The sequence below is a fragment of the Mesocricetus auratus genome, unplaced genomic scaffold (genome assembly GCF_017639785.1).
Source record: "Mesocricetus auratus isolate SY011 unplaced genomic scaffold, BCM_Maur_2.0 Super-Scaffold_100007, whole genome shotgun sequence".
NCBI lineage: Eukaryota > Metazoa > Chordata > Mammalia > Rodentia > Cricetidae > Mesocricetus > Mesocricetus auratus.
Window position 1 is genome coordinate 71845699 of NW_024429191.1, and position 13337 is coordinate 71859035.

Below are 13337 nucleotides of genomic sequence, written 5' to 3' on the forward strand. Positions count from 1 at the left end.
TTCCCGTACATGCTGGCCCATAGCTAGAACTCCAACCTACTCTGTGGAGGAGCCAACATGGATATGAAAGCCAAAAGACACCAGAAAGCATTCCTCCAACAAGGAGGCCATCCCTCTTCTCACTGCCTGACTACTATCATTTCCACACCCTTTGCAGAAGGCAAGTACAAATCAGAAGTTATCATTCGAGGTCCAGGGTGTCCCCGAAGGAAGAGCCTGAGAACTGTTTCACCAGCTGAAGATGTTCTCTGTTTCTCCAGCACATGGTGCAGACATCCAGGGCCCTGGGTCCAAGTGCCACCACGTATGAATAAGATTCACTTGACATCACTACCTGCAGGTGACAGCAGGAATTACTCTCTTGGAGATGGATGCTGTGAGAATGTCCTCACACTGGCTCTGATCTAGTCACTTCACTTCATCTGACTTAGCGAGCTGACCACCACTAAATAAAGAAAACAGCAGCACTCTACCAACTTGTGGCAAGATTCAAATGGGGAATTGAATGTCTGTGAAAGTACTTTGCAAATATAGAGCACCAGGCAGCTGTCGGCTGTTTTTATTAACTCAAGAGGCATCATGAAAGTCAAAAAGCAAATCAATTTTAATTTGCTTAAAAGAAGACACCAGGCAACCATTTGCAGAGAAGCAGACTGGGAAAAACTGTCTGGTGTGAATGCAGTGAGGAAGAGGAGTTAAGATGAAGGAAAAATAGGCAGGTTTTAAGCTATACGGGGTGGACAGGGCTGGAGAGATGGCTCAGTGGTTAAGAGCACTTGTGGCTCCTGTAGAGGACCCAAGTTTGGTTCCAAGCACCTAAGTCAGGCCACTCACAGCTGCCTATAACCCAAGCTCCAGGAGATCTCATACCTCCTTTTGGCTTTGAGGGCATCTGCACTCATGGGCACATACCCACACACAGACACACTCATGTACATAAATAAGTATGAAGCCATTTTTTAAGATATAAGGAATGGATATATACACCTCAAAACTCTTAGATCTACAAAGAAAACAATCATTGCTTTCCAAAGTGGTCCTTCCCGAGTCCTGATTTTCACTTTCAAAACTTTTATTCTCCACCACCCCACCAGCCATTTACCTCTTTTCCTTGGTCACTCTGGCCTCTGAAGTACACTTAATTGTCACCATCAGCCTGATCCAGCACCACTACGAAGCATTTAACTGCTCCTGGCACCATCCCAGTTATTGTACTGAGAAAATGACTGTTGGTGGAGGAGAGAAGGAAGGCAGGAGGAAAAAAAGAACAAAGACAGAGAGAGAATGAATGGAGCGAGAGGGGGGCCCCTGACCGCTCTGAGGCTTTCGGGCTCAGCCTGGATTCACGAATCTGGAAGTGGGGGTGTGGGGAGATGATCTTGACAAGGGACCCAGCAAGTGCTGGGGGCCACGCTAATATATACTCCACACAGGTGACTGCAACACTCCTGAGTGTGGCAGGCTTTACTCAGAGACTGGGCCCTGCAACTCAAGATCTCTCCTTGATACATTCCCTCAGCCAGTGCCTGCTTTGCTGTCAATTTGCCAGACACTGGCCTAGGTATTCGGAGGAGCAAATATTTATACAGTGCCCAATATTTGCCAGACACTTTTTGATATACACTGATTCAATCATGACAATCTTGTAAGAAGATGTTATCACAATGTTACAGCTGAGAAAGTGAATTTACGCCCACATCACCTCTGGCCACTGTCCCCTGTAACCACACCCTAAATAGTCTCTTCTCTTTGGGTGTGAACCAGCCTGGTGACCATTTCTGGCAAGAGTGTCAGGTTACCACTCTATGATTAAGCTGCATAAGGGCATGGCTTTTAGGTGGGCAAAAAAGCTCAATGGGTAAAAATACTACTCGTCAAGCAAGTAGTTTGAGTCCCAGCACCAACACTCCTACAACAAGATAGGAAGCATGGAGAGAATATCCAGGAAATTCTCAGGAGCACACAGAACATCAGAAACAAAAAACTAATAATAATAAATATTTTAATTTAAAAAATAAAAGAGTCTGGCTTTCATCTTGCTAGCAGATTCTCATCTTTCTAGCAGATTCTCTCTTCGTGACTTTAATGGAGTGGGCTACTGGAGGGGCCCATGTAGCAAGGAACAAAGAGTTTCCTACCAACAGCCCACAAAGAACTGCTTCATGCTAACACTTCCAGATAGCAAATAGTCTTTGTTTCTCAGCCACTATGTGTGTGTGTGTGTGTGTGTGTGTGTGTGTGTGTGAGTGATCATTTACCATCAACATGATTTATGGTGTTCTAAGTGAGAGTGGTAATAGCGATTAGTATCTAACACAATGCTAAGTGGCAAAGCAGGGCTTGTATGTAGGTCATCTGCTCCCAAACCTGTGTCCTTAACCACTAGATGACATCATCTTTCATAGCTCAATGGATGCTCTGTTTGGGGGTGGGGGACATGAGTTTGGATATATTAAAGATCCATGTTGCAAGGAACAAAGTCCGTGTGTGTGTGTGTGTGTGTGTGTGTGTGTGTGTGTGTGTGTGTGTATTGAGATGGCTCAGTGAGTAAAGACACCTGCTGCCAAGCCTGATGACCTGAGTCCTAATTCCAGAGCCCACAAGGTGGAAGGAGAAAACTCACTCTTGCAAGGTGTTTTTTAACCTACACATGAACATAGGCATGCAGGCAGCATGTATGCATGCACACACACACACACACACACACACACACACACACAAAGATAGAACACATTGGTATGAAGCATACTTTTTAAACAAAACTTAAAATAAGTATCTTTCTCCTTGCCTGACCCACTGCTACCCATTCTTAGCTGATAATGTAACTGTCCGTGAGGCGTCTACATCACAGTACTCCACAGGACATGTTGGGGAGTGAACACTGGTATAACTCTTTACCTTATTCTACAGTAAACCTATCTAACATGCAAACAGCCCTGAGTTCAATTGCCAGTTCTTCAAGAAGAGAAGTCATCACACATGAAGGTCTGAACGAGCAACTTAGTGGTAGTCTATCATACTCAGGCTCAGCATTCAAGCTCCAAACTAAAAACAGAAAATTAAAAACAGAAAAGTCACACATGAAGGTGTTGAGCCTAAAGCTGTGGCCTATCCAGGAGATTCATGTTCCAGGCTTCTCCCATTTATCGACTCCCGGAAAGTAGGGTCAAAATCACCTGGCATTGCTCAGGCCTCAGCCAACCCCACACCTGGAGGCTCTCGATGATCAGAAGATGTCACCTGCGCAGTAGGAGAGATGGCTTACCTGGTGCAGTCACCGACTGCAGAATGACAACTGAGAAGTGACACAAGGTGGAACCAGGTGAGCTGGTGAAAGTCCACCCTAAGACCTGTGTCTAGGACATTTGCAAGCCCCCTTTCTTTATGCCTTGCTTTGCTTAGACAGACAGTTGCCCTTAAAGTGCTGCCTCCAAGTGACCTCCAGACTTGCTGTCGTCACTCCAGATGACCATCTACAATGACTGGAGAGAGCTTAGCATTATCACATTATCACGCCTAATTAACTCACCCTTTAAACAGACCTCTGAGAAAATAACAGGAAGGAGGGAAGGACACTGCTAAGCAGCTCTACCTGTCCAGGCCAGATGCTGAGCTAACACTACAGTGCTTCATCCTATCAACCTGAGGCAGTGACTTTCCTTCCACTTTGAAGATGGCCAGAACGGAGATTTCAAAAGACCAGGTCTCACATCCGAGTGAGTCAATGTCAAGGCTGTGTGCATACGACTCCAATGCCTAGGATTCACTTAAATTCAATTTAGGGGACACGGGAGGAACCTTCCCACCCTGTCTCTCTTTCCCACAAAGGTGGTGAAAGTTAGGGTCGTTGGGCACTTCTGGAGACTAGGTAGTGTGCGCGGAAGGCTCCTCCATCTGTTCACACACGGAGCACCCAGCTCTCTCCATGCCTCGGTGTGCTGAGGACAATGCTAAACAGGATCACATCACCTCATGTGTAGCCAGATAAAAGAACCACTCTCAGAGGAAGCCCAGAATGTGAGGCTTGGGGTTCCTTTTAATGGTCATTTTTTATAAATGAAGTGCCAGGAGCTACACTTCCTGACATAACAGAGGAAGTGTTTTGTCATTCAGGATGTCTGGGGATCTGAGTGGCTCAGACAAAGCCAGAGTCTTTTGGCAACAAAGGTTTTGCCTTGTACAAAGCTGCATTTTGGCACACCACTGGCATACCAACTCAGGCGTGAGCCCAAGCAGCCCTCTGTACAGACAGGCTGTGAAAGCAGATGTCTTACTTAATATTCTTCAGGGCTACTCCTGGGCTCACATTTCTGAGAGAGAGAGAGAGAGAGAGAGAGAGAGAGAGAGAGAGAGAGAGAGAGAGAGAGTATGCTTTGTAAAACTCAATCCCTCCTTGACCTGCAAGTAACTGAAAGGCTCCACAAACGGAGACAGCGCAGGAAGCCTGCCTATGGTCAATTCTCCCCACACTGTGCTAGGCACTGTACACGCATTACCCTGTGTGATTACCAACTTTGGAGCTGGGCCCTTCTCCACCACTAGACCCAGTTTATGGTTAGCAAAGGGAAGTTCTGAGAAGTTAAGCTACTTGTAGAAGACACACGGCTGGTCCATGGCTGAGGAGGAATCTGACCCGTCTGGCTGGAAATCACATGCTCGTCTTCCATACCATGCTACTTCCTGAAGGAGAGACAGGAGAGAAAAGGAAGCAGATACCAATGGCTCCACACTGGATGTCCAGTGTCTGTCCTGGCTGTCTCACATGCTCAGTTCTTACAGCAGTCCTTCCAGGCAGATCTTACTCTACTGCTTCACAAATGAGACCGTGGTGGCTCAGAGAAGTGGAGCATAGTACTACAATCCGTTGTGATGGAAACCCACGTATGCCTGACTCCAAAGCCCCGGGTCCTTCCCCCACACCATCTATGAAGGGTAACACAGCTCTTACCTTCACTTCATCTGCCCAACCGCGCTCTGGAAACAAAGACAGGGATGGAAGAGCAGGAATGGGAGCACACAGAGCGGGTGTTGGTCTCGGCCACTGTGACTGGTAAGGGGGCGAGGACAGACTCGGATGGCAGCTAAGAAAGGTAGCACGTGGGGCACATGTGTGCACTGGGTGGAAGATGCCTCATGTGTGTCATCTCCCCCTCCACACCGTGCTTACTTCACTTTGCTGGCCCCTGAAGGCACCACACTCTGCAGATGCACAGGCAGAGGGAGAAGTTTCCAGTGAAAGCCCCCAGAAGCAGATACCTCTGATTCAAAATCAGTGACTGCGGAGGCACAGATAATGATTCACAGGTTCAAATACAGGTTAAATATCATTTATTTCAGGAAGAAGAAGCAGATGGCCACCACAGGTTCCTACTCTAAAGATCCGCACAGGCTGCTTCCTGTGACCTGACTGAACACTAGAGAGAGCCGCCTGCCCAGATCCCAGACCTAAACTCACTCCCCATCACGTCCTCATCTGTGACCATGCCCGTTTGGGCGTGGTCAGCACTGAAGGTGCAGGCGGGATGGATATCTCACTACAGGTGATGTTCCTAGTGGCCCAGAGAAACTCTCGTTCCACAGCACAGACCCCATTCAGCATGATCACAGTTCCCACGGTGGCTTCCCACCTCTTCTTCTAAAAGCCCTATAGATGTTGTAAAGTCCAGTTTGTTTATTTTTGCCTGGTGTCTTAGTTAGAGTTTCTATTGCTGTGAAGAGACACCATGACCATGGCAACTGTTATAAAGGGACACATATAATTGGGGTAACTTACATTTTCAGAGATTTAGTCTACTATCATCATAGTGTGATATGGTGGCATGCAGGCAGATTTGGTGCTGGAGAAGTAACTGTGTGTCCTACATCTCATCTCACAAGCAACAGGAAATAGTCTGTCCCACTGGGCATGGCTTGAGCATATAAAAATCTCAAAGCCTACCTCCACAGTGACATACTTCCTTCAACAAGACCATACCTCCTAATAGTGCCACTCTCTTTAGGGGCTATTTCCTTTCAAACCTGGAAAGGAGTCAATTTGCTTTTGTGGTTGCTCCTGTTTGTTTTTGTGTGGTAGGAGGGGGGATGTCACCTCACTATGTAGCCATTTCTGGCCTGGAATTTGCTATGTAGACCAAGCTGGCCGTGTCACAAAGATCTACCTGCCTTCCCCTAAATGCTGCTGGCCTCTGTGAGTGTGTGAGTGTGTGTGTGTGTGTGTGTGTGTGTGTGTGAGTGAGTGAGTGAGTGTGTGTGAGACTGAGTGTGTGTGTGAGAGTGAGTGTGTGAGTGTGTGTGTATGTGAGTGTGTGTGTGTCAAAGCTTATAACTACAATCGCCTCGTGCGTATCCCTTGGACAAAATTGTGTCAACAAGGATGTCTTTAGAGACGCAGCTCTGAACTGAGAGGGCAAGCAGTAGTCCAAGGTCCAGTTTGAGGGATGATACAAGACACCGAAGGACAAGTGGCTTTTCCAGAATCTTCACTTTTGGGTATATTTCTGTTTCCATCATTAATTTTTTTAAAACACACACACACACACCTATGCACACATGTGTGGTGATATATTATTTAGATTTAGTAAAGCTTGCCTGAGGATTCAGAAAGCAAAGTCAGCCACAAGCTATAGAGGTCAGGTGGTATAGGTACACACCTTCCATCCCAGGACTCAGGATTAAAAGGTAGACCGATCTCTGAATCAGAGCTCACACCTTTAATACCAGGATTTGAGGGGTATAAAAGGTAGAGGCATTCATTCTCCAGTCACTTTGAGAAAAGGAAGGGTTGATTCTCCAGCCACGCAGAATGGCAGCAGTGTGAGGCTTGGTGAGAGCTCATGGAAACAGAATCATCCCTTTCAGCTTGAGGTAGAGGAAGAGGTAGTGGCTTGGCTGTTTTGCTTTTCTGATCTTCATCTTGAAGCTTGAGCCCCAATATCAGTCTCTGGGTCTTTTATTTTTCATGTTACAGTGTGGAAGCCAGAGAAGAGTTCACACACATGTACACACATATGTGGAGGCCAGAGAAGGATGCCAGGCGTCTTCTAGCACTCTCTACCCTATCTCCTTGAGACTGGGTCTCTGGATGAGCCGCTATCATACCATCTAGCTGGATCCACCTGTCTCTCCCCCTGACCCGATGCTGAGGTTATAAGTACATGCTGCATTCCCAGCCTTTTATACGTACCAGGTTCTCATGCTTCCAGAACAAGTGCTCTTAGCCATGGCTGTAATAAAACACCATGACCAGAAGCAATTTGGGGGGAAAGGGTTTATTTCACATCCTGCTCACAGTTTATCATGAAAGGAGTCAGCAGGAACTCAAGGCAGGAGCCATGGAGGAAGATGCCTAGTGGCTTGCTCCTCATGGCCTGCTCATCCTGCTTTCTTACAGAACCCAGGACCACCAGCCCAGGGATGGCATTACCAACAATGGACTGAACCCTCAAACAGCAATCATTAATCAAGAAACTGTCTCCAAAGACTTCTCCACAGGCCAACCTGATAGGGGCATTTTCTCAACTGAGGTTCCTTCTTCACAGATGACAGGTATTTCTAAGTAGTGGTTCAAAACTGAATCTCCATGCTCTTGCAGAAGGCAAGAGGTCTTAATCTAGTGTTCTATCTTACTCTGTGTTTCCTTCGATAATACCCAGCTGTAACTAGTTATTCCCTGTCATTTACTCATTAAGTCCTTCATTCACTAAAATGGATTTATTTATTTACTCATTTACCAGCTACCAAGTTATAGGTTGTCTTGGTTGCTTAGGAACATGGTTCTGAATGAGCAAAAAATAGACACTGCCCTTTTCCTCATGGAATTTGGAGCCTGGTGAGCAGAAGGAAATTAATCTATTAATCACATGCAACAATTGCATAATTTAAACCATGATAATTGCTTGGAAGGAATAGTGCATGATGCTTTGAGAGCAAATAGCAGAAGCCTGACCTGATTAGAAAAAAAAAATATTAAGAGTGAGATCTAAAGAATGGAGCAGGAGCGAGCCCAGCTTCAGGTGAGATTGGGTCTCTAGCTGGGACCACCCGCCCATCACCCATCCTCCTCCATCTTCGGGGCCGCTCCAGGCTTCCAGAAGAGCCGCCCACACAGGCCCCTCCAAGACCCCAACCCAGCGAGCCCAGCTTCAGGTGAGATTGGGTCTCTGGCTGGGACCACCCGCCCATCACCCATCCCCCTCCATCTTCGGGGCCGCTCCCGGCTTCCAGAAGAGCCGCCCACACAGGAAAGAGATCAGCCCCTCCAGGACCCCAACCCAGCGAGCCCAGCGTCAGGTGAGATTGGGTCCCAGGCTGGGACCACCCGCCCATCACCCATCCCCCTCCATCTTCGGGCCGCTCCCGGCTTCCAGAAGAGCCGCCCACATAGGAAAGAGATCAGCCCCTCCAAGACCCCAACCCAGCGAGCCCAGCTTCAGAAGAGCCGCCCACACAGGAAAGAGATCAGCCCCTCCAAGACCCCAACCCAGCGAGCCCAGCTTCAGAAGAGCCGCCCACACAGGAAAGAGATCAGCCCCTCCAAGACCCCAACCCCAGCGAGGCCAGCTTCAGCTTCAGCTGCAGTAAGGAAGGAGACCAGTGGAGACAGAAAGCCCCCACCAGCACCCACTGGAAGAAGAGATGGGAAGAAGACAGAATAAGAGATCACTCAGCAATAGAAACACCAACACGACCCCACCAGAATCCAGGGATCCAACACCAGCAAGACCTGAAAAGCACTACATAGATGAAGAAGAGGAGACAGACCTTAAAAATTATTTCATGAAGATGATGGAGAGCCTCAAAGAAGAAACGAGGAAATCCCTTAAAGAAATAGAAGAAAAAACAAACAAAAAAAATCCATGAAATGGGGGGAAAAATTCAAGAAATAAACAAATCTCTCAAAGAATCTAAAGAGCACCAAGAAAAAACAACCAAGAAAATTAAGGAAACAGCTCAAACAGTTGAAGGATTGAAAGCTGAAATAGAAACGATAAAGAAAACACAGAATGAAGGGATGCTGAAAATAGAAAAGCTCGGTAAACAGTCTGGAATTACAGATGCAAGCATCACCAATAGAATACAAGAGATAGAAGAGAGAATCTCAGGTGTTGAAGACTCATTAGAGGACATAGCATCGTCAACCAAAGAAAATCTCAAAACCAACAAATCCTTAACACAAAATATCCAGGAAATATGGGACACCGTGAAGAAGCCAAACCTGAGAATAATAGGTATAGAAGAAGGTGAAGAACTTCAACTTAAAGGTACAGAAAACATATTCAACAAAATCATAGAAGAAAACTTCCCTAACCTAAAGAAAGATATGCCTATGAAAGTACAAGAATCTTACAGAACACCAAATAGGCTTGACCAGAAAAAGAAGTCACCTCGCCATATAATAATCAAAACATCAAACCTACAGAGCAAAGAGAAAATATTAAGAGCAGCTAAAGAAAAAGGCCAAGTAACATATAAAGGCAGACCTATCCGAATTACACCTGACTTCTCAATGGAAACGATGAAAGCCAGAAGATCCTGGTCAGATGTCCTACAAACGCTAAGGGAACAAGGATGCCAGCCCAGACTACTATATCCAGCAAAGCTCTCAATTACCATAGATGGAGAAAACAAAATATTCCATGACAAAGCCAGATTTAAACAATACGTATCCATGAATCCAGCTCTACAGAAAATGCTAGAAGGAAAACCTAGAGCCAAGGAAGATAACTACATTCACAAAGACACAGGCAATATAGAATCATACTTTACAAAACACTAAAAGAAAAAGGGAGGAGAAACTACACAAAATAACTTCACTAACAATAAATCAAGCGCAAACAAGGATCACCAATCAATGGTCATTAATATCCCTCAATGTCAATGGCCTCAACTTACCTATAAAAAGACACAGACTAGCAGAATGGATACGAAGACAGAACCCTTCCTTCTGCTGCATACAAGAAACACATCTCAACACCAAAGACAGACGTTATCTCAGAGTAAAGGGCTGGGAAAAGATCTTCCAATCAAACAGCCCCAAGAAACAAGCGGGCGTAGCAATCCTAATATCTAACAAATTAGACTTCAAATTAAAATCAATCAAAAGAGATGAAGAAGGGCACTTCATATTCATCAAAGGAAAAATACATCAAGACGAAGTCTCGATTTTAAATATCTACGCCCCAAATACAAAGGCACCTACATTCGTGAAAGAAACATTACTAAAGCTCAAAATGCACATAAAATCTCACACACTAATAGTAGGAGACTTCAACACTCCGCTCTCACCGCTAGATAGGACCTCCAGACAGAAACTTAACAAAGAAACAAAAGAATTAATAGAAGTTATGACCCAACTGGGTTTAACAGACATCTATAGAACATTCCACCCAAATACAAAGGGATATACCTTCTTCTCGGCACCACATGGAACCTTCTCTAAAATTGACCACATAATAGGAAACATAGCAAATCTCCACAGATACAAAAAAATGGAATAACCCCTGCATCTTATCAGACCACCATGCATTAACATTAGAATTCAACAATAACACAAATCGCAGAAACCCTACAAACTCATGGAGATTGAACAATGCACAATTGCAACATCCCTGGGTAAAGGAACAAATAAAAAAGAAATTAAAGACTTCCTCGATTTCAATGAGAATGAAGACACAACATACACAAACTTATGGGACACTTTGAAAGCAGTGCTGAGAGGAAAGTTTATAGCACTAAGTGCCCACATGAAAAAACTGGAGAACAGTCATACTAGAGAATTAATAGCACAGCTGAATGTTCTAGAACAAAAAGAAGCAAAATCCCCCAGGAGGAGCAGACGCCAGGAAATAATCAAATTGAGGGCTGAAATCAATCAAGTAGAAACCAGGAAAACATTGAGAAGAATCAATGAAACAAAGAGTTGGTTCTTTGAGAAAATCAACAAAATAGACAAACCTCTGTCCAAACTAACCAAAAGACAGAGAGAGAACATGCTAATTAACAAAATCAGGGATGAGAAAGGGGACATAACAACAGACTCTGAGGAAATCAAGAGAATCATCAGGGCATACTTTGAAAATCTGTACTCCACAAAATTTGAAAATTTAAAGGAAATGGATACTTTCCTGGATAGATATCACTTGCCAAAACTAAATCAAGAACAGATAAATAATCTAAACAGACCTATAACCCCTAATGAAATAGAAGCAGTCATCAAAAGTCTCCCAAACAAAAAAAGCCCAGGCCCAGATGGCTTCAGTGCAGAATTCTACCAGAAATTCAAAGAAGAGCTCATTCCAATACTCGTCAAAGTATTCCACACTATAGAAGCAGGAGGCTCACTGCCAAACTCTTTCTACGAGGCTACAATTACCTTGATCCCCAAGCCACACAAAGATACAACTAAGAAAGAGAACTTCAGACCAATATCCCTCATGAACATTGATGCAAAAATACTCAATAAAATACTGGCAAATCGGATCCAAGAACACATCAAAACAATCATTCACCACGACCAAGTAGGTTTCATCCCAGGAATGCAGGGATGGTTCAACATACGAAAATCCATCAACGTAATCCACCATATAAACAAGCTGAAAAACAAAAATCACATGATCATCTCACTAGATGCTGAAAAAGCCTTTGACAAAATCCAACACCCCTTCATGATAAAGGTCTTGGAGAGATCTGGGATAACAGGGACATACTTAAACATAATAAAAGCTATATACAGTAAACCAACAGCCAACATCAAACTAAATGGACAGAAACTCAACGCAATTCCTCTAAAATCAGGAACAAAACAAGGCTGTCCACTCTCTCCATACCTTTTCAACATGGTACTTGAAGTTCTAGCTATTGCCATACGACAACAAAGGGGGATCAAGGGGATACAAATTGGAAAGGAAGAGGTCAAACTTTCACTGTTTGCAGACGATATGATAGTTTACATCAGTGACCCAAAGAACTCTACCAGGGAACTCTTACAACTGATTAACACCTTCAGCAAAGTGGCAGGCTACAAGATCAACTCAAGAAAATCAGTAGCCCTACTATATACAGATGATAAAAGGGCTGAAAGAGAAATCAGAGAAACATCACCCTTTACAATTGCCACAAACAACATAAAATACCTTGGGGTAACGCTAACCAAACAAGTGAAAGACCTGTATCGTAAGAACTTTGAATCTTTAAAGAAAGAAATTAAAGAAGCCCTCAGAAAATGGAAAGATCTCCCATGCTCTTGGATAGGTAGGATCAACGTAGTAAAAATGGCAATCCTGCCAAAAGCAATCTACAGATTCAATGCAATCCCCATTAAAATCCCAGCACAGTTCTTCACAGACCTTGAAAGAACAATAATCAATTTTGTATGGAAAAACAAAAGACCCAGGATAGCCAAAACAACCCTGTTCAACAAGGCAACGTCCGGAGGCATCACCATCCCTGACCTCAAGCTCTATTATAGAGCTATAGTCCTGAAAACAGCTTGGTATTGGCACAAAAATAGACAGGTAGACCAATGGAATCGAATTGAAAACCCCGATATTAACCCACACACGTACGAACATCTGATCTTTGACAAAGAAGCTAAAAATATACAATGGAATAAAGAAAGCATCTTCAACAAATGGTGCTGGCATAACTGGAGACTGGCATGTAGAAGAATGCAGATCGATCCATGTCTATCGCCATGCACAAAACTTAAGTCCAAATGGATCAAAGACCTCAACATAAATCCAGCCACACTGAACCTCTTAGAAGAGAAAGTGGGTGGTACCCTTGAACGAATTGGTACAGGAGACAGCTTCCTGAACATAACACCAGTAGCACAGGCAGTAAGATCAACAATTAATAAATGGGACCTACTGAAACTGAGAAGCTTCTGTAAGGCAAAGGACACAGTCAGCAAGACAAAAAGGCAGCCCACAGAATGGGAAAAAATATTCACTAATCCCACATCGGACAGAGGGTTGATCTCCAAAATTTACAAAGAACTCAAGAAGCAAGTCTCCAAAACAGCAAAGGACCCTATTAAAAAGTGGGCTGCAGAACTAAATAGAGAGTTTTCAATAGAGGAGTCTAAAATGGCTGAGAGGCACTTGAGAAAGTGCTCAACATCCTTAGCCATCCGGGAAATGCAAATCAAAGCAACTCTGAGATACCATCTCACTCCTGTCAGAATGGCTAAAATCAAAAACACCAATGACAATTTATGCTGGAGAGGGTGTGGCGAAAGGGGGACACTCCTCCATTGCTGGTGGGAGTGCCAACTGGTTCAGCCACTTTGGAAAGCAGTATGGAGATTCCTCAGAAAAATGGGAATAAACCTACCACAA